We start from the raw sequence: 21,932 nt of genomic DNA on the forward strand, positions 1-21,932 counted from the left end.
TGGCAATCCTTCCCCATGTTCAGTTGAAGGGTATTGCAATTTGTTTATGCTTTTCATGCAATTTTTGATTTCATTAGTAGATGTTATATCAACTAAAAAACAGATATTAAATTTCTACAAATCTTTACTTCTTACAAAATTATTTCAATTCGAGAGCAATATTGTCATTGTCAGACGTTTAACGTCATCATTTATCACTTTTTCTACATTTGGCATACTAGATTCGGACACAAGCTTGATATAAGAGACTTTTATTCTCCAAGTGTATCTCATTAAACCTGGATATAACGCTGAAATGGAATAATGAGACCAAAAGTTTCTCTGATTTTTAATTATGCGTTCCTATCATTGGGTTATTTATATTTCTATAACTATATTTAAATAATTCTGGATATTGAACCAATTTAAAATCCCAACATATAATTGTAGATGTATTCTCAGATTCATATACAATATCATTGATATTATTTGTCAAATTCCGGACATTAATTGATTGACCATATATATTAGTTAAGGAAAAGTCTTTTCTTCAGTTTTATTATCAACTGAATTCCAAATACCATCGAAATGTTTGTTACATTTTATATATCATATTGAAACTTTTTGTTTAATAGAGTGCAAACGTTATTTTTTACACCTGTAAATATCTGAAATACATACATATCCATATTGTGCCCTAAAATAAGAAATTGTATCCTATGTACAATGCGTATGAAATGCACCATGTTTCGCAATCAACAGTGAAAGTGATTATAAGTACAACTTATATGTTAAGAAATAAATCATATTACAATTAAAAAAACTTTCATAGCCTCTACTCTATTTCCCCTAAAAATATGTTTTAAGATGATTCTATTTTACATACATACATACATACATACATACATACATACATACATACATACGTGAGTGCGTACATACATGCATGCATGCATGCAGCGTACATACATATATACATACATACATACATTCAGACATGTTTGCATTGAGCATATACAAGGAAGATCTAGATAGTCAACAAATTATGTTACGCTGAGTTTTTTTTAGACGTTTAGCTCACTGCTATTGATACATTTTTCCGTGAAACAACGATGTGTATTGACCTCTGCCTTTTATTACAAAAAAGAATTTGTATTCTGCTTTATCAACAATTATAAACCCAAGAGAATTGTTCCTGACACTTACAGACTACTAGGAAAATGTTGAACCAAAGGAGTATTTAGAATTGCACATACTTGCAGGCAGAGTTCCCTGTCACGAATCCTGGCACTATTTCGTCAATACTCGTTTGAAAATGATGTCCAGTGATTTCCTACTAATAATGACTATAGTCTTTATTTAGCTATATCAAAAGGTTGAGATGAAAATCTTGCAAAGTTTGTGAACTGTTGTTAAAATGTGCGGCAACATGAGATGAAAAACACTGATCGATACAATTGTTTATGTCTGATCTATGTCACTTGAATCGTTTAGATATATTTTGACCTGTTTGTCCAATATACTGGATGCCACACTTTGTTCATGTGATCAAATAAATAACATTTGATGTTGCACAATTAGTATCACAACGCATTATAAAAAAATGTTTCCTTTTGTAATGATGCCTTTTTATATGACTTGTTCTAGTTTAGAATTAATTAGGAAATCTTTAAGATGTTTAGTCCCATTATAAGCAACTGTGGGTTTGCTTTTGTGTAGCGATTTAACAGTTGGATTACATGATAATGTAGCATGATGTCCCACCTAGTCATATTATCCGGACACAAAGCTGACACTAACACTAACCTCTTAATGCTGAGCGCCAAGTGAGGCAGCTGTTAGTACGCTTATTATAAGTCTTTGCTATAACTCCGCCTAGATTCGAATCCGCGACCTCCCGCATCCGGAGAGAGAGAGAGAGAGAGAGAGAGAGAGAGAGAGAGAGAATGTGAAATCTGTGATCAACATCTTATATAATGAAATCGCCTAATTTGTGACCTTCCATTGACTTAGTTTGCGTTCCTGACCGTTCTGAGCACTCAGAGATGTTGTGTAAACAACCACGCATTGTTTAAAAACATTTTGATTTGTTTGCAGTTAACCTAAACGAATATAAATGTGACCCACTGCACTACCTTGGTTCTCATGTCCTATGATTTGTTTTCGGAGAGATAAGTAAAATGGGTGTGTGTTTTTGATCTTTAAAATAACAAATGAATTACTCAATGATCATCCTTTGACTTTGTCAGCATTCCAAACCGTATTGCCCATCCACTAATGTTCTGTAAACAGTCGTTAAGTTATTGTAAACATTTGGAATTGTTTAGTTTGACTAAAACATATTACTTTGACACTCTACACAACCGTGCCTGTGATGTTTCGTGTTTTCAGTGACTGAGAGTAAACACAATGCAATGTTAATAATTCGAATAGGAAATGTCTCTTATCATTTTCACTAAATTTCTCTACGTGTTTCCACTTAATGGGATTTTGCCTCATCCTGCTTGTGCTATTTAAGCCACTATTGGGACTTTTAAGAGAGAAAGAAAAAAAGCAAGGGACTAAAATAAGGACAATAAGTGGAGCCCTTTTATTCTTAATTTTCAGGTGGACGAAATCTTTTACTTTAAGTTAATAATCAATTTTCTCTCTGAACAGTAATCAGAAGCATGCTTGATTCTAAGATTTCATTTTATTTGTTGATGCCTTTATCAAGATTAGTAAACAGCACAGTGTCCAAAGCATGTTGCGGAATAACAGATATTTACGTATCTCATATTGACGGAATGTATTGAGACTATTAATGTAACTGGGGTAGGATTTAGCGACAAAAATATCTACTCCAGTATAATCATTTGAACCTTGAATATGATCATGGAAAAGTGAAGCTGAAATCCATTCTAAATTCACTACACATTCTCGGTTTAAACGTATTAAAGACTCTTTTACAACACGGTTGTAATTCACGGTACAACGACTGATTTGTATCGCCAGTCAATTATAAGTACTCATAAGGTGCACTTACAAGACTCACAGTATGCCAGGATATAACCACCTCTGCTTAGCTACTTAGATTAATAGGACAACATTGGACGAATGATGAGTAGGGTTTATTTATTAAATCCTACTAAACAGACATATTGGTTACATAGTGTAAAATGATATATGTTTTTAAAAGGTAAACAGAGATTTCTATCATTGTTTGTTCGATTGACAATTTAAATACTCTCAAATGCCCTCCATATTTCATTCATATATTAATTCTGCTGTTCTTTCTAATGCATGAACCGTATGTGATGCTATTTACATTATAATATAAACGAAAATGTTTGACATCCTTGTACGTGTTTGTCAGCACAAGGCCATCAAAGTAATGATGGGTAATAAATAATAGGTTTTGGCCAAATCAATACTATGAAGCGAAAATCTTTATAATTTAAGATATTATGTAGAAATATCATGCAGATACTTTCACGGAACTATTGTTTTCCTTTGGAAACATCATGCATATACTTTCACGGAACTATTGTTTTCCTTTGGAAACACACCTTAATCTTCATAGGTGGAAAAGGGTCAAAAGGATAATGAGATAATGACATGACAGAGTGCTGGCAACCATGACTGTCACAAGACTGCCATATTTAGACTTTAGTGACGGAGAAAACACAAACCAAAAATATCAAGATATACTAGAAAAACGTAAGTATCGCAAAAAATGAAACTGACAAAAGCACTGATAGTGTGAAGAGTGAGAAAGACGAGATGTGTTTATGTAGTAATAAATTCAGATAACGTCTATAATTTCAAACACACTGTTTTTGATAATGACTCGAATGGACAAAGCAAATATAGTCAAACAAGCTGAAAATCGCAAGACAATTGATATATTCAATTGGTAGTATAGCTGAAATCCGAAATTGTTAGTTGACACTTTCCGAATGACCTGTACCAATTGCATTCAACTACTTTAAGTAATAAAGGAATATTGACATAGCTGATGCAATTTTCAAACTCAATGTCCGAGCACATGTTATTGTACATAATTCGTTCCTTGCCTACACCTCATGCAAAAGTAAGATTTAACTTATGATATTTTTTTATTTATGAAATGCTTAGTCAAGATAATTGGTTGAAAGAACTAACAAGCTATATCAATGTAAATCAAAGTCAATACCACGCAGACCTTTTAGTAATAAGAAAGCTTTTGATATTGCATGGCAGTACGCAATGTTTTATCATTTATTTCAGATTTGATATCATTACCAAAATGTGGAAAGTGACTATTGTTTTTATTCATATAACGTTTGATTAGATCAATACATTTCATATCAGCCAATAAACTGATATTGAAGTTTTGCAAACCTTTACCTCGGTTGAAATTATATGAATTCAAATGAAATATCATAAAGGATTGGTCAGACCTATACCTTATTTATTTGTGACTTTTCCTACATTTTTCTTAAGTCACTCAGAAACAAGAAGGAAACCTAATATGGTTTGTTTTAAGGGACATTTTCTTCTCCATGTATATTTCTTTAATTCTGGATTGAGTGCAAAAATGGATTCACGAGACCATAATTTTCATTCGTTCATTATAATGCATTCCTATTATTAGGGCTATTTAGATTTATATAACTATATGAAACAATTTAAAGTAAATTTTTCCTCCGATTGTATCTACACTATCATCGATATTATTATAATCTTCTTTATAGTCATTGTTTGGCCCATACATATCATTTAAAGAAAGTGTGTTTCTCTAATCGTAACATCTACTGCAATCAGGTTTACATCTGAATCTTTCTTATATTCCTTTCTATAATTGGCAAAGCGGTTGGAGAATATAACACAAAGTTTCATTGTTAGTCCTGTAAATATTGGAAATACACCCATAACCATATTGTTCCCTAAAATATGAAAGTTTATCCTCTTTTCAAGCAACATCTATGACACTGTTTTCATCTAAAATAATCAGAAACATCATTATATTTTTTCAAAATCTCTGTGTGCCCAACAGATGTCAGATAGTAACTTAATATTTGATATATCCATTGTCAGTGTGGCAACAAACATTTCTCACATATGAAATTACCATAGTTTGTGATCAACATAGAAAGTGGATATAAGCACAACACAGATTAAGAATGAACCATACAAAATTTAATAAAACATCAGTGTTTATATATACCAAATAAATGTTCACACTGAACTCTTTCTAAACTGAAATTGGCTACTACATTCTAAAATAAATACCCTGGCACGTAACTACGTGTTTAACGTAGCCATGCATCTGAGAGTAGTGATTAAAACAAAAAATATGAAAGGATAGAAGCCAGCAAAAGGAAGATAGCACTAAAGTCAAAATTGCACTGTAGGCTGAATTCATCTTTACCAGACAGAAAAAAACCTAAATCAATATATTTGTCGGGTATTAGTACCAAAAATAAAATCTTGTTGATGTATAAGTTGCTATCTGTTCTTTGGTTAAATTTGGTGTCAACACTGATAGCCTGTAGTCATATATTGAATTGTTCAGTTTCAAAAAGAGAGGTATTTTAAAATCGGCCATGACCAAAAAGGTCTACAAGAGAGAAAAATGAAAGCTAAAAGTTAACAAAGGGGACAAAGTATGTTGTCAATTAGCTAGTGATACAACAATTTGTTTATATACTTGATAGATGGTCAGCGAGAGCACCAAAATTGTACGAGAAAGTTAAGGCTTGTAATGTAATATGCATTATTTTAACTTCGAATTCAAACGTATAACTGACCTCACCAAAACGATATATTTGCAACTATATATATATATATATATATATATATATATATATATATATATATATATATATATATATATATATATAAAATCATTAGGCACTTGAAGATGAGCAACGAAAATGTAATCCTTAGTAACAATCCCATTATAATTTCATTGATTCACGGACGCATTCTTCAATTAAAGGCCTGTTCAGACTATTTTTTCCATACACAGGTGAATCACATGAGTTATGACAAAGATAAGTTAAGATACAATGACCGATTTGTGTCTACAATCAATTACAATTTTCGCAAACTGCACTTACCCATTTAAAAGTGCCTCTTTATTTGTACAATTCTACTTGAGCGCTAGAATTGGTGCTGATGAAATACGGTTTATTTTGTAGTATCTCCTTTTCTTCTGCATATTCTTTTATAAACAATCTGCTCGAGTGTTTAATAACATGTAATGTTTAATTTATTTATCTCGATAAATCGTGAATTCTAACTATAAAGACGATATGCTTTTCGAGGGTGTTTAAAATTAACATGTATGTATTTATTTTATATTTGTGATGATAAGAATGGTTTTAATCCAGTCACTGCACAGGTTTTGTAGGAAATGGTTGCATTACCGTGTACATTATATTGTTGTGAAACCTAGTGTAAAATCAACCCTCCGAATATACTTTATTAGAAAGAGCTCACCGTGTTTGCATCCATTTCATGAGGAAACATCTAGATAGTCAAAAAATTATGTTACGTTGAGTTTAACAGATGTTTCACTTAATGATATGAACAAATTTGTTGTACTGAAGCAACTTTGTCAATTGACTTCAGCCATTTATACAAAACAAGAACTTTGTACTCCGCCTTATCAGCAATCCAATTTTCAAGAGAGTTATTCCGGACACTTATAGATTACTGTGGAAGTGTAAAACCAAAAAAGTTCATGGAATTGTTCTAACTTACAGGCAGATTCTCCTTCAAGAATCCTGACAGGATTTCGTCAATATTCGTTTGAAGATGATGTCTAGTGATTTCCCATTTCTTATATGTACTGACTAAATTATTTATGTCCATCTTCTGTGTATCGTAACTGTTGTTTAAACGTGGAGCGGTATATTAAACCTTTGGTAGTGCACCATACTGACATCTAATGTATTTTGATACTCTTTATATGTACATAAAAGTGAGGCTACGTCTGTAGGTTTGTGTTCTGTTCTTCTAGCTATTATCACGTCTTCAAGATGTGAGATAATGAAGTGATTAATATATTCATATTTACCTAACAGTATACATTTTCGTCTTCCATGATAAATGTGTAGCGTAAGTGAAATACGCAGTGTCCAAAGTATGTTCCGAAAATTATACTTTAAACCCTGAACTTGACGAAAATTGTTCAGATGCATAACATACCTTTGATCTGTTTAGTAACAAAGAAAATCCCTAAGCACCATTATCATCTTTAGAACAAAACGATTATGAAAAACTTAAGCCACAGTCGATTCTGTGTTTGCTGACACATTCTCTTTCTAAATGCCCTTCATACTATTTGTTCATACACTTGTAATTATCTTTCAGGACGAAGGAAAGTAACGATACAATGACGGATTTGAATTCAGAATCGATTACAATTGTTCATATAATCTGCAATTACAAGTTTGTGCGCCAGAACTGGAAAAGGTATGATCGGCTACGTAGAATAGGAGTTGAACAATCGACGCCTAATAAGCCTAATCAGTAAGGTTTATTAATTAGGTTCAATTATGCAGATTATATTGGTTTGTGTGTGTGATTTTGGATTATTAACGTAGTTTAAACAATTTTTCAGTCATATTGCTACGATGTCTGCAGTGTGGCAGTTTATAGTGATAATTAGCAATGGGGCATCATGTTGCAGCCATGTAGCATGATGTCCCACCCAGTCACATTATCCTGACACCAGGTTGGCCAGTCCTAAAACTAACCTCTTAATGCTGAGCGCCAAGCGAGGCAGCTGTTAGTAACATTTTTCTGAGTCTTTGGTATGACTCTGCCGGGGATAAAACCCACGACCTGTTGCTTCCGAGGCCGATATTGGCTTCGTTGTGGACAAAATAAGATTATAGACATAAGTAACCACATTGATTTCGTTATATGCTTTCGTATGCTAATTTGAATACTCTCACGATGATATGCATATTTCGTTTCGGCGATTGGATCGGAGGAGGGAACTGAAAATTTCTCGATGCCCAAATCACACTTGACAACGAAACGAAACGAAACCAAACCACCCACATACCCCCATCCACCTGCCCACCCCCCACCCAATGATGTGAACGATAATAGGGCTTTCCCAACAAACTCCCGAAAACAATATGGCACAATCGGAGGCCGTGGTACGGACATATGATCAATTTCTCGTTTTATTTTCATACAAGGATACAATTCATGCCACTAGAAACAAAAAAATTGCAGAATATCTAAAATCATTCACAATACTACCGTAACGTTCCGTAAAAAATGGTCCACGAGTGAGGATAAAGGTCACATGTAAAGTAGGTGATAAATATATTGTATCCGTTTTCCACACTGGAACGACGATTTTAGCGAAATATGAGAGAGACAAAGACTGTCAACATGTGAATTTCACGCTGGTCTTCGCTGATGAGCAAGCAATTATTCTTCGCACAAGTTGACCATTTATTGATGCTAATTATTACAGACAGAGAGAGAGAGAGAGAGAGAGATAATGTGAAATTTATGTTCAACGTCTTATAAAATTAAACTGTCCTAATTAGTGACCTTCCATTGACTTCATCTGCAATCCTGGCCGTTGCGCGCACTCAAAGATGCTATTTAAAACGTCACTGAGGTTTGTTTACAAACATTTTGATTTGTGTTCAGTTTACCTAAAGGAATATAAATTTGACACACTGTATAACCGTGTGTCTGATATGCTATACTTTGTTTTCAGAGATAAGTCAAAGGTGTGTGGTCATGGTCTTAAAAATTAAGAAATGGAATATCTTCTGACCTTGTCCGGTTTCTAAACCGTACAGCCCATCCGTATATGTTGTGAAAACAGTCATTGTCTTACTGTAAACAAATTTGTATAGTTGTGATTTGTACAAAGTATTACTTTGACACACGGCATAACCGTTCCCGTGATATTTTGTGTTTTGAGAGAGAGAGAGAGAGAGAGAGAGAGAGAGAGAGAGACTAATTACAATTCAATATTAATAATTCCAATAGTAAATTTCTGGCATCATTTTCGCTAGATTATTCAACACTTTTCCTCACATTGATATTTTACTTCATTCTGCTTCTGGTCTTGATGACAACATTGGGACTTTTAGGAGAGACAGAATAATAGAAGAGTTAAAAAAGTAATTTTAAGATTTCACACACTATCGTCCTGTTATTCTTCATGTTTAGGTCGATGAAATCATTTACTTTGAGTTTGTTGCTGTTGTTGTAGGGTTTACGCCATTTTTCAGCACACGATAGGCTATGCATGGCGGCCAGTATTATTGGTAGAGGAAGACCCCGGGAAAACCCGGAAAGAACCACCGACCCACGTGAAGCTACCTCTGAGGTAATTATCAGTTTATTTTCAGACAAATGATCAGGATCATGCTGGATCCTAAGAATGCATTTCATTTGTTATTGCTTTTGTAAAGATCAGTGATAAGCACAAATAGATTTATGACCCTAACCTTGGCGAAGACAAACAAAATCTTTTAAACTTTGAGATACTTATATATATATATATATATATATATATATATATATATATATATATATATATGCTTTGGAAAACTCACTTAAACTTTCTTAGGTCTAGAAAGAGTCAAATGGATAAACAGTTTAATGGCAACGATTTCTTACAGAAGACTACCAGAAAAAGACCTAATAAGATGGAGAAATCACAAACCAAAAGTATCATGACATACTAGTATAGCAAACCAAAAGAACGATAAAAGCATTGACTGCTTTATGAGAGAGTGAGATAGAGCGAGGGAGACAGAAACACAAAGGGGAAGGAAACAGATCTTTATGTATTTATGTGTTCAGAGAATTTCTGGAATTTGAAGCACATCGATTTTGAACTTGTACCCCACCGCATTAACAATCAAAACTCCTGATATTTATTACTAACACTTATAGACTATTTGGGAAGTTTAAAACCAAAGGCGTTATCTATTTGCTCATACTTACAAGCATATTCCAGGTCATGAAAGATGATAATAATTTATTAATACTCGCTTGAGAACGATGTCCCATAATATTCTATTTCTTATAAGTAATGAACAAATTCTATATTTCATTTTTCTGTGTGCCGTAACTGTTGATTCCACGAGGATATCTATTGTATTTTGATACTCTTTCTATCTGCCTAAAAATATGCTCTGAGTGTAGCGAACATTTCTGTAAATATTTGCTCCTTTATGTTCTAGCTATTACCACGTCTTCAGGATTTGAAATAATGAAGAAACTACTATTACCTTAACATTTACCGAACAGTATATATTGTATCGTTTATTTCATGCTGAATGTGCAGCGTTTACTCAGATTTATTAACATATCTTGTTAGCTCTTTTCTCTTCTGCCTTCAAAGCCTTCAAAGCATTCAATGGACCATTCCTTTGGTATGTCTACTTGTACGCCTGAAGAACGTACGCAAGAACAATAAACAAATAAATCTCTTGAATGTGTTTTACCTGCAGATTGTAGCCGATATTGACTTTTCCACGGTTCAAACTAATATGGATAGTCCCCAACAAGGTAAAACGTTTGAAAATGGCAACGAAAAATAAGAAATAAACAAATAAAATCCCAACGATAACAAATCACGGTTAAACAGCTAATACTGTAAACGTTTTCAGGGAATTATGACTGTCACAAGCTTGGCAGATATAGCCTTTGTTGACGAAGAAAAGACAAATCAAAATTATCAAGATATACTAGCAAAGACGTATGTATCGCAACAGAAAATAATAATAAGAAACTGACAATATCACTGATAGTTTCAAGACTTAGAAAGACAGAGAGGTGTTTATGTAGTTATGTATTCAGATAATGTCTATAATTTCAAACACATTGTTTTTGATAATGACTCGAATGAACAAAGCAAATATAGTCAAACAAGCTGAAAATCGCAAGACAATTGATATATTCAATTGGTAGTATAGCTGAAATCCAAAATTTGTTAGTTGACACTTTCCGAATGACCTGTACCAACTGCATTCAACTACTTTAAGTAATAAAGGAATATTGACATAACTAATGCAATTTTCAAACTCAATGTCCGAGTAAATAATATTGTACATATTTCGTTCCTTGCCTACACCTCATGCAAAAGTAAGATTTAACTTACGATATTTTTATTTATGAAATGCTTAGTCAAGATAATTTGTGAAAGAACTAACAAGCTATATGAATGTAAATCAAAGTCAATACCACGCAGACCTTTTAGTAATGAGAAAGCTTTTGATATTGCATGGCAGTACGCAATGTTTTATCATTTATTTCAGATTTGGTATCATTAACAAAATGTGAAAAGTGACTATTGTTTTTATTCATATAACGTTTCATTAGATCAATACGTTTTATATCAGCCAATAAACTGATATTAATTTTTTGCAAACCTTTACCTCGGTTGAAATTAGTTGAATTCAAATGAAATATCATAATGGAGTGGTTAGACCTATACCTTATTTATTTGTGACTTTTCCTACATTTTGCATAAGTCACTCAGACACAAGAAGGAAGCCTAATATGGCTTGTTTTAAGGTTCATTTTCTTCTCCATGTATATTTCTTTAATTCTGGATTGAGTGCCTAAATGGATTAAGGAGACTAAAAGTTTCTTTCGTTTCTAAAAATGCATTCCTATTATTAGGGCTATTTAGATTTATATAACTATATGAAACAATTTAAAGTAAATTTTTCCCCCGATTGTATCTACACTATCATCGATATTATTATAATCTTCTTTATAGTCATTGTTTGGCCCATACATATCATTTAAAGAAAGTGTGTTTCTCTAATCGTAACATCTACTGCAATCAGGTTTACATCTGAATCTTTCTTATATTCCTTTCTATAATTGGCAAAGCGGTTGGAGAATATAACACAAAGTTTCATTGTTAGTCCTGTAAATATTGGAAATACACCCATAACCATATTGTTCCCTAAAATATGAAAGTTTATCCTCTTTTCAAGCAACATCTATGACACTGTTTTCGTCTAAAATAATCAGAAACATCATTATATTTTTTCAAAATCTCTGTGTGCCCAACAGATGTCAGATAGTAACTTAATATTTGATATATCCATTGTCAGTGTGGCAACAAACATTTCTCACATATGAAATTACCATAGTTTCTGATCAACATAGAAAGTGGTTATAAGCACAACACATAGATTAATAATGAAACATACACAAATTAATAAAACATCAATGTTTATATATGTCAAATAAATGTTCACAATGAATTCTCTTTCTAAACTGAAACTACTTACTATATTCAAAAATAAATACACTGGCACGTAACTACGTGTTTAACGTAGCTATACATCTGATAGTAGTGATGAAAACAAAAAAATGAAAGGATAGAAACCAGCAAAAGGAAGATAGCACTTAAGTCAAAATTACACTGTAGGCTGATTTACTCTTTACCAGACAGAAAAAAAACCCCTAAATCAATATATTTGTCGGGTAATAGTACCAAAAATAAAATCACGTATATGTATAAGCTGCTATCTGTTCTTTGGCTAAATTTGGTGTTCACACATACATCATTTGGTGCCAACATTGATAACTTGTAGTCATATATTGAATTGTTCAGCTTCAAAAAGAGAGGTATTTTAAAATCGGCCATGACCAAAAAGGTCTACAAGAGAGAAAAATGAAAGCTAAAAGTTAACCAAGGGGACAAAGTATGTTGTCCATAAGCTAGTGATACAAAAATTTGTATACATCTACTTGGTCAGCGAGAGCAGCAAAAGTGTAGAATAAAGTAAGAGCTTGTAATGTAATACATTATAATAACTTAGAATTCAGATGTATAACTGACCTCCCCAAAAAGATATATTTGCAACAATCTATATATATATATATATATATATATATATATATATATATATATATATATATATATATATATATATAATCGTTCGACACTTGAAGCGGACCATAGAAAATGTAATCCACAGTAACACTCACATTTTAAATTCACTGATTCACTGACGCATTCTTGAATTAAACGCCTTTTCAGACTATTTTTTCCATACACAAGTAATTGACACGAGTCATAACAAAGATAAGATATAATGACTGATTTGTATCTACAATCAATTACAATTTTCGCAAACTGCACTTAAACATTTAAAAGTGCCCCTTATTTCTGCAATTCTGCTTGAGCGCTAGAATTGGTGCTGATGAAATACGGTTTATTTTGTAGTATCTCCTTTTCTTCTGCATATTCTTTTATAAACAATCTGCTTTAGTGTTTAATAACATGTAATGTTTAATTTATTTATCTCGATAAATCGTGAATTCTAACTATAAAGACGATATGCTTTTCGAGGGTGTTTAAAATTAACATATATGTATATATTTTATATTTGTGATGATAAGAATGGTTTTAATCCAGTCACTGCACAGGTTTTGTAGGAAATGGTTGCATTACCGTGTACATTGTACTGTTGTGAAACCTAGTGTAATCTCAACCCTCCGAATATACTTTATTAGAGCTCACCGTGTTTGCATCCATTTCATGAGGAAACATCTAGATAGTCAAAAAATTATGTTACGTTGAGTTTAACAGATGTTTCACTTAATGATATGAACAAATTTGTTGTACTGAAGCAACTTTGTCAATTGACTTCAGCCATTCATACAAAACAAGAACTTTGTACTCCGCCTTATCAGCAATCCAATTTTCAAGAGAGTTATCCCGGACACTTATAGACTACTATGGAAGCGTAAAACCAAAGAAGTTCATGGAATTGTTCTAACTTACAGGCAGATTCTCCTTCAAGAATCTTGACAGGATTTCGTCAATATTCGTTTGAAGATGATGTCTAGTGATTTCCCATTTCTTATATGTACTGACTAAATTATTTATGTCCATCTTCTGTGTATCGTAACTGTTGTATAAACATGGAGCGGTATATTAAATCTTTGGTAGTGTACCATACTGACATCTAATGTATTTTGATACTCTTTACATGTACATAAAAGTGAGGCTACGTCTGTAGGTTTGTGTTCTGTTCTTCTAGCTATTATCACGTCTTCAGGATGTGAGATAATGATGTGATTAATATATTCATATTTACCTAACAGTATACATTTTCGTCTGCCATGATGAATTTGTAGCGTAAGTGAAATACGCAGTGTCCAATGTATGTTCCGAAATTTATACTCTAAAAGCTCAACTTGACGAAAATTGTTCAGATGCATAACATACCCTTGATCTGTTTAGTAATAAAAAAAATCTCAAAGCTCCATGATCATTTTTAGAACAAAACGAATATGAAAAACTGAAGCCACAGTCAATTCTGTGTTTGCTGACACATTCTCTTTCTAAATGCCCTTCATACTATTTGTTCATACACGTGTAATTCTCTTTCAGGAGGAAAGAAAGTAACGATACAATGACGGATTTGAATTCAGAATCGATTACAATTGTTCATATAATCTGCAATTACAAGTTTGTGCGCCAGAACTGGAAAAGGTATGATCGGTTACGTAGAATAGGAGTTGAACAATCGACGCCTAATAAGCCTAATCAGTAAGGTTTATTAATTAGGTTCAATTATGCAGATGATATTGGCTTGTGTGTGTGATTTTGGATTATTAACGTAGTTTTAAAAATGTTTCAGTCATATTGCTACGATGTCTGCAGTGTGGCAGTTTATAGTGATAATTAGCAATGGGGCATCATGCTGCAGCCATGTAGCATGATGTCCCACCCAGTCACATTATCCTGACACCAGGTTAAACAGTCCTAATACTAACCTCTTAATGCTGAGTGCCAAGCGAGGCAGCTGTTAGTAACATTTTTCTGAGTCTTTGGTATGACTCTGCCGGGGATAGAACCCACGACCTCCTGCGTCCGAGGCCGATATTGGCTCCATAGTGGACCCAACAAATTTCTATACACAAGTAACCACATTGATTTCGTTATATTCTTTCGTATGCTAATTTGAATACTTTTACATGATACTTATATTTCGTTTCGGCGATTGGATCGTAGGAGCGAACTGTGAAAATTTCTCGATGCCCAAATCACACTTGGCAACCAAACCAAACAAAACAAAACCACACACACACAGACACACACACACACACACGCGCGCACTCACGCACACACTCAGGCACGTACGCACGCACGCAAACACACACAATGATGTGAACGACAGTAGGGCTTTTCCAACAAACTCCCGAGAACAATATGGCAGAATCGGAGACCGTGGTACGGACATGCGATCAATTTCTGTTTTTTTTCATACAAATCTAAAAGTCGTGCACCTGGAAACAAACTATCGCGGAATATCTAAAATCATTCACAATTCTATCGCAACTTTCCGTAAAAATAGTCCACAAGTGAGATTAAAAGTCACCTGTAAGGTAGGAAATAACAATATTGTACACGTGTTCCACACTCGAAGACGATCATGACGAAATATGAAAGAGACAAGGACTGTCAACCAACATGTGAAGTTCACTCTGGTCTTCGCTGAAGAGCGAAGAATTATTTTCGCACAAGTTGTCAATTTATTAATGACAATTATTACAGACATAGAGAGAATGTGAAATTTGTGTTCAAAGTCTTAGAAAATTAAACTGCCCTAATTTGTGACCTTCCATTGACTTCATCTGCAATCCTGGCCGTTGCGCTCTCATAGATGTTATTCAAACGTCGCTGAGTTTGTTTACAAACATTTTGATTTGTGTACAGTTTACCTAAAGGAATATAGATTTGACACACTGCATAACCATGTATATGATATGCTACAATTTGTTTTCAGAGATAAGTCAAAAGTGTGTGTTCATGGTCTTAACAAATAACAAATGGAATATCTTCTGACCTTGTCCGCTTTCCAAACCGTACAGCCCATCCATAGATTAATATTACTTTGACACACTGCACAACCGTTCCCGTTATGTTTTGTGTTTTCAGAGAGAGAGAGAGAGAGAGAGAGAGAGAGAGAGAGAGAGAGAGATAAAGAGCGAGACTATATACAATGCAATGTTAATAATTCAAATAGTACATTTCTGGTATCATTTTCGCTAAATTACTCAACAGTTTTCCTCAAATTGATATTTCACTTCATCCTGCTTTTGGTCTTAATGAAAATATTGGGACTTTTAGGAGAGATAGAAAAATGGAAGACTTTAAAACATAATTTTAAGATTTCACACACTATAGTCCTGGTATTCTTCATGTTTAGGTCGATGAAATCATTTACTTTGAGGTAATTATCAGTTTATTTTCAGACAAATGATCAGGATCATGCTGGATTCTAAGACTGCATTTCATTTGTTATTGCTTTTTTAAAGATCAATGATAAGCACAAATATATTTAAGACCCTAACCCTGGCGAAGACAAAATCTTTTAAACTTTGTGATACTTATATATATATATATATATATATATATATATATATATATATATATATATATATATATATATATATATATATATATATATATATATATATGTGTGTGTGTGTGTGTGTGTGTGTGTGTGCTTTGGAAATTTACTTTATCTTTCTTAGGTCGAGAAAGAGTCAAATGGATAAATAGTTTAATAACAAGGATGACTTACAGAAGACCACTAGAAATAAACCTAATAATATGGAGAAATCACAAACCAAAATTATCATGACATACTAGTATCCAGGGCCGGCGCTACCATATAGGCAAACTAGGCAGCCGCATAGGGCGCTGATTTCAGGGGGCGCATTTCTCCAAATCAACAACAGTTTTGAAAAATAAATAAATAAATTTCAGTTTTATTGAAGGTCGTTTTTTATCCTGGTTTATTTCATACAGGGACAAATAATCGGGTAGATTCAGTCTGTCCGAAACACCAGGCTGACCAGAACAAGCAAAATGAGTGAGTGAAAATCGCGCGTATACAAAACTTTCAGGACGTTTTTATAGGTCACGAATTTTTCCGAGGAATCACGCGTATACGAAACCTTCAGTTTGCTGCGGAAACCAAATTGAGGGGGTTAACTCTTTATTTTAATGGTATAAACAAGGAAAGAATTGGGCAAACAAATTTTTTTTTTTTGAGGGGGCGCCAGAATCTAACCTTGCCTAGGGCGCCAGATAGTCTGGCGCCGGCCCTGAGTATAGCAAACCGAACCGTAAGAACGAATAAAGCACTGACTGCTTCATGAGAGAGTGGGATAGAGCGAGGGGGACAGAAACACAAGGGGGGGGGGGAAGAGATCTTCATATAGTTATGTCTTCAGAGAATTTCTGGAATTTAAAGCACATCGATTTGATAATGATTCGGTTTTTTTGTTATACAGAATTGACAATGCAGATCTGATCAAACAAGTTAAAAACGTCCAGACAATTGACACAAAGTTTCCAAGATCCCTCAACGTGAGGATCGCAAACATCTATGATTGATACAACGTTCGTTTCATTCATTTAATCCCTGAGATATATTAATAACATTCAATGGTAATAAGCTTAAATCCATGAAGAAATGTTGGTTGAAGCTTTGAGAGTGGCCTGTACCAAATATATTCAACAACTGTAACTAACAAAGAAATAATAACATAACTAATACAAATTTTAAGGCTTAAAGTCTTAGGACATAATATAGTACATCATTCTTTTCTTGCTTACTCCTCTTGCGGAAATCAGATTTAGCTTCTGATAATTTTACTTATAATTTTACTTATAATTTTACTAGCCAAGCCAGCTGGTGCAAGAAATAAGTAGCTTAGCTAACGAAAATCAGAGTGAATATTCCATGGATTTCATTCATACTGAGAAAGCATTTTACACTCTATGGTACGATGCAGTATGTTATATTATTTTAGATTTGGTGTTAATAATATGTGGTATGTGGCTGTCGTTCTATATGCATATATGTAACGCATACTTATCCTTTTATATGGAATATCCAACAGATTTTTGGCGTTGAAGACAAGAGTTAAGGTGGAATATTAACTTCTTGGTTTTACATATACTTTAATAAAGGAACTGTTTTGATCGTTTAGTAACATGCAATTTTACTTTTAATATCTCGATACTCCGTGACCGTTTCCTGTCTACGCTTCTTCTGTGTCTTTAAAATTAGGTATGAATCAATTGCATTGATATTGGTGATACTGAGAACGGTTTTGATCTGGTCACAGTTTAGATTTTATATGAATATGTTACATTACTCTGCACACTGTACCGTTGTGAAAACTTGTGTTACCAAACCTTCAGAACATATCTTTAAAGAGAGCGCATATTATTTGCATTACAAACATGTAAAGAATATCTAGATAGCAAACAAGTAAAACAACTTTGTGGATTGACTTCAGCTTGTTTTACAAAACAAGAACTTGTACCCCACCGCATTAACAATCAAAACTCCTGATATTTATTACTAACACTTATAGACTATTGGGGAAGTTTAAAACCAAAGGCGTTATCTATTTGCTCATACTTACAAGCATATTCCAGGTCATGAAAGATGATAATAATTTATTAATACTCGCTTGAGAACGATGTCCCGTAATCTTCTATTTCTTATAAGTAATTAACAAATTGTATATTTCATTTTTCTGTGTGTCGTAACTGTTGATTCCACGAGGATATCTATTGTATTTTGATATTCCTTCTATCTGCCTAAAATATGCTCTGAGTGTAGCGAACATTTCTGTAAATATTTGCTCCTTTATGTTCTAGCTATTACCACGTCTTCAGGATTTGAAATAATGAAGAAACTACTATTACCTTAGGGGCCCCGAGTGGCCGAGTGGTCTAAAGCGCTCTTCGTTACGGATCACTGCCATCTCACCTCTGTCTGCGGCAGTTCGAGTCTAAGATTCAACCAATGTGGACATGTGAGAAAGCTTGCCAGTAGCTTCTCGTGGGTCGGTGGTTCTTTCCGGGGTTTTCCGGGTTCTTCCTCCACCATTAATACTGGCCGCCATGTATAGCCTATCGTGCTGAAAAATGGCGTTAAACCCCACAACAACAACAACAACTATTACCTTAACATTTACCGAACAGTATATATTGTATCGTTTATTTCATGCTGAATGTGCAGCGTTTACTCAGATTTATTAACATATCTTGTTAGCTCTTTTCTCTTCTGCCTTCAAATCCTTCAAAGCATTCAATGGACCATTCCTTTGGTGTGTCTACTTGTACGCCTGAAGAACGTACGCAAGAAAAATAAACAAATAAATCTCTTGAATGTGTTTTACCTGCAGATTGTAACCGATATTGACTTTTCCACGGTTCAAACTAATTTGGGTAGTCCCCAATAAGCTTAAACGTTTGAAACTGTCAAACGTAGTTTTTTTAACGAAAAAGAAGAAACAAACAAATAAAATCCCAACGACAACAAATCACGGTTAAACAGCTAATATTGTAAAGGTATGATAATATATTCACACGTGCTTCATATCAGTATATTTAAATCAGACAACGTTGCTTACAATTTGATTATATCAGTTGTGAAAATAAATTTAAAAGAAACCTCAAATACATTGGTGTAGAATGGGAAAATTACGCCGAAGGTCAGAAATTTTCATAACACACGATGCTTTGCCGAGTGTCTGATGCAAAATAAAATTTTGATCCCTAGGATGTCGAAATAAACAAAATGTATTGTGAATACTGTGTAACTTCCACAAAACCCCCCAAACAAACCACAACCATTAAACATTTCTTGATACTGAGATAATATGAGTGTAAAAATGACATTTCTTTACACAGGTAAACACACACGTATTTCATTTTGTTTATTCGATTGCCAGTTTGAATATCATGCCATACATATTTCGATCTGGAAAATGGATAGGCGGAGGGAACTGTGAAAACAACTGTGCGCCAAAATCCAACTACCTATCAAACCGCACACACAACGATGCCAACGATAATACCGGTTTAGCAACAAACTGCCGACAAAGCTATAGCGTAACTGATACCTTAGTACGGATATGCCATCTATTTTGTGCCACTAGAAAATATTGCACAATGTCTTAAAAGATTAACATTTTGACGTATACAATGTTGTATGTTTCCGATGTGAAAATGACACCAGTTGATGCCCTTGCCATCCAATTAGCCGGATTTACGAAGATTTGTGTTACTCGGGAATAATTTTGAAATCTGTATCTTCTTTCCATGTTCACCATGACAAGGGATAAAATTCATGCTTTGTGGCTTTCGTTTTATTACAAAGTAGCGTATACTATGACGCACATACTACGATAGTAACATTTTAAAGTTATTAAATTATCTGTTGAAAATACTGTATCTGTCCTAATGCAAATAAATGAGACTCGTTCATTTTCAACATTGATGGAGAAACCCTAGAAATTATTTTTCTGATTAAACAGACACAACTAACACGACATCGTGTTACAATTCCCCTCTTGAATCATTCCGATTCATAACAGATCCGAAGGTCAAAAAACAAGCCCCAAAGAAACTGAAATCGACTAAATTACCAAAACGGAACGAGGCAGTGACAGAAGAAACGTAATATTAAACGTATAGGAAGAAGAAAGTACACCAGAAGCCAAGACGTTGGGACAACAGATTGTGTCAGTGATTTACAATTCATCAAATGCTGCACAGGGAGCACACATAAATATTCTGGTAAGCATGGCATTTCGTATTATCCGTTGGATAGTTATTTCCGTTTTGTCTGGAGCACGAAGCATTTGAGAAGCCTATCTCCGGAGAATCCGAAATTGCGATGACAAGTCTCACGTGTTCTGAAATTAATCTTCTTGCACTTTCTAATGCATCAACTGTAGGAATTATTATTTACGATATAATATAATAAACTTTGTTTAACATCTTTGCTATTGTGTTTCTACATTATTGTCACAATTATTGCCCATTAATATGATGTTTGATTATATACTTTTGGTGTAAAAGGAAAGTAATGGAAGAGGCACTCCTCTTCGAAATATTGTGATGAAAAGTATTTGTGAATAACTTTTACTCATCTAGTGTTTCTTCTTGAAACTCGCCTCAACATTCTCAAGAAAGAGACAAATGGATGAACACTGATAGCAATGATTACTAATAATAAAATTGGCGGTTATAGACTTAAAATAGATGGAGATATCGTCAAGCAAACATATGAAGAAAACCTGGTATTCAATTAAGTATCGATAATAAATGAATGACAAATGTACAAGCAACTTCAAGAGAGAGAGAGAGAGAGAGAGAGAGAGATATTGCTACTAGATGGGGAGATAGCTTGTGTATTCAGGAAGGTTCGATAAATTGAAGCACATCCTACGTGATAATAACTCAGTTTCAAATGGTACAAGGCAATGCAAAATTAGTGAAACATGCTATGAAATCTTGAAAATCGACATATATTTTAAAGCTCATTCAACCTGAAGATGATAAAATAATGATCACGTCTATGCTTCTTACAATGTTCTTTCTTAATCCTGGGCTAAATTTTAAACAGGCTTTATCTTTTTAACAGATGCAGAGGCCGGCAAAATACGTAAAGTTCAATGGCACCCAGGCAGAAAGTCACAAAGAAATTTTGATTGACACGCTTATCGTAATTTAATATAGTGGCCTCTGTCAGTTGGTTCTGTTTTCACTAGGACAGAATTTCAGACAATGTTGATACTTGGTTCATAACACAGTAAATAATTTCCTAGTCATAAGTTACTTATGACGATTTTCTTGATAGATGTGCTAGCCAAGCCAACTGGTTTTGCTTTACCTTCACCTAGATAGGCAATTCAAATTTGTATTTGTTTAATTCAACACTATTTAGTTCCTCTCGAAAGGAATTCCATCTTTAGTCCATCTGTCTATCCATATGTATTTCCAATTGACTCGCTACTAGAAGGCTAAGGGTTTCATTCCTGTCACTACCAGAACGGGTCGTCCGATAGTGTATCTGTTTCTAGTGTATCTCTTGGAAACATACCTTATCCCCATTGACTTGGCACGATATAACGTTTGATGAATT

This window comes from Sinohyriopsis cumingii, chromosome 17, assembly GCF_028554795.1.
Source record: "Sinohyriopsis cumingii isolate HCF-2022 chromosome 17, ASM2855479v2, whole genome shotgun sequence".
NCBI lineage: Eukaryota > Metazoa > Mollusca > Bivalvia > Unionida > Unionidae > Sinohyriopsis > Sinohyriopsis cumingii.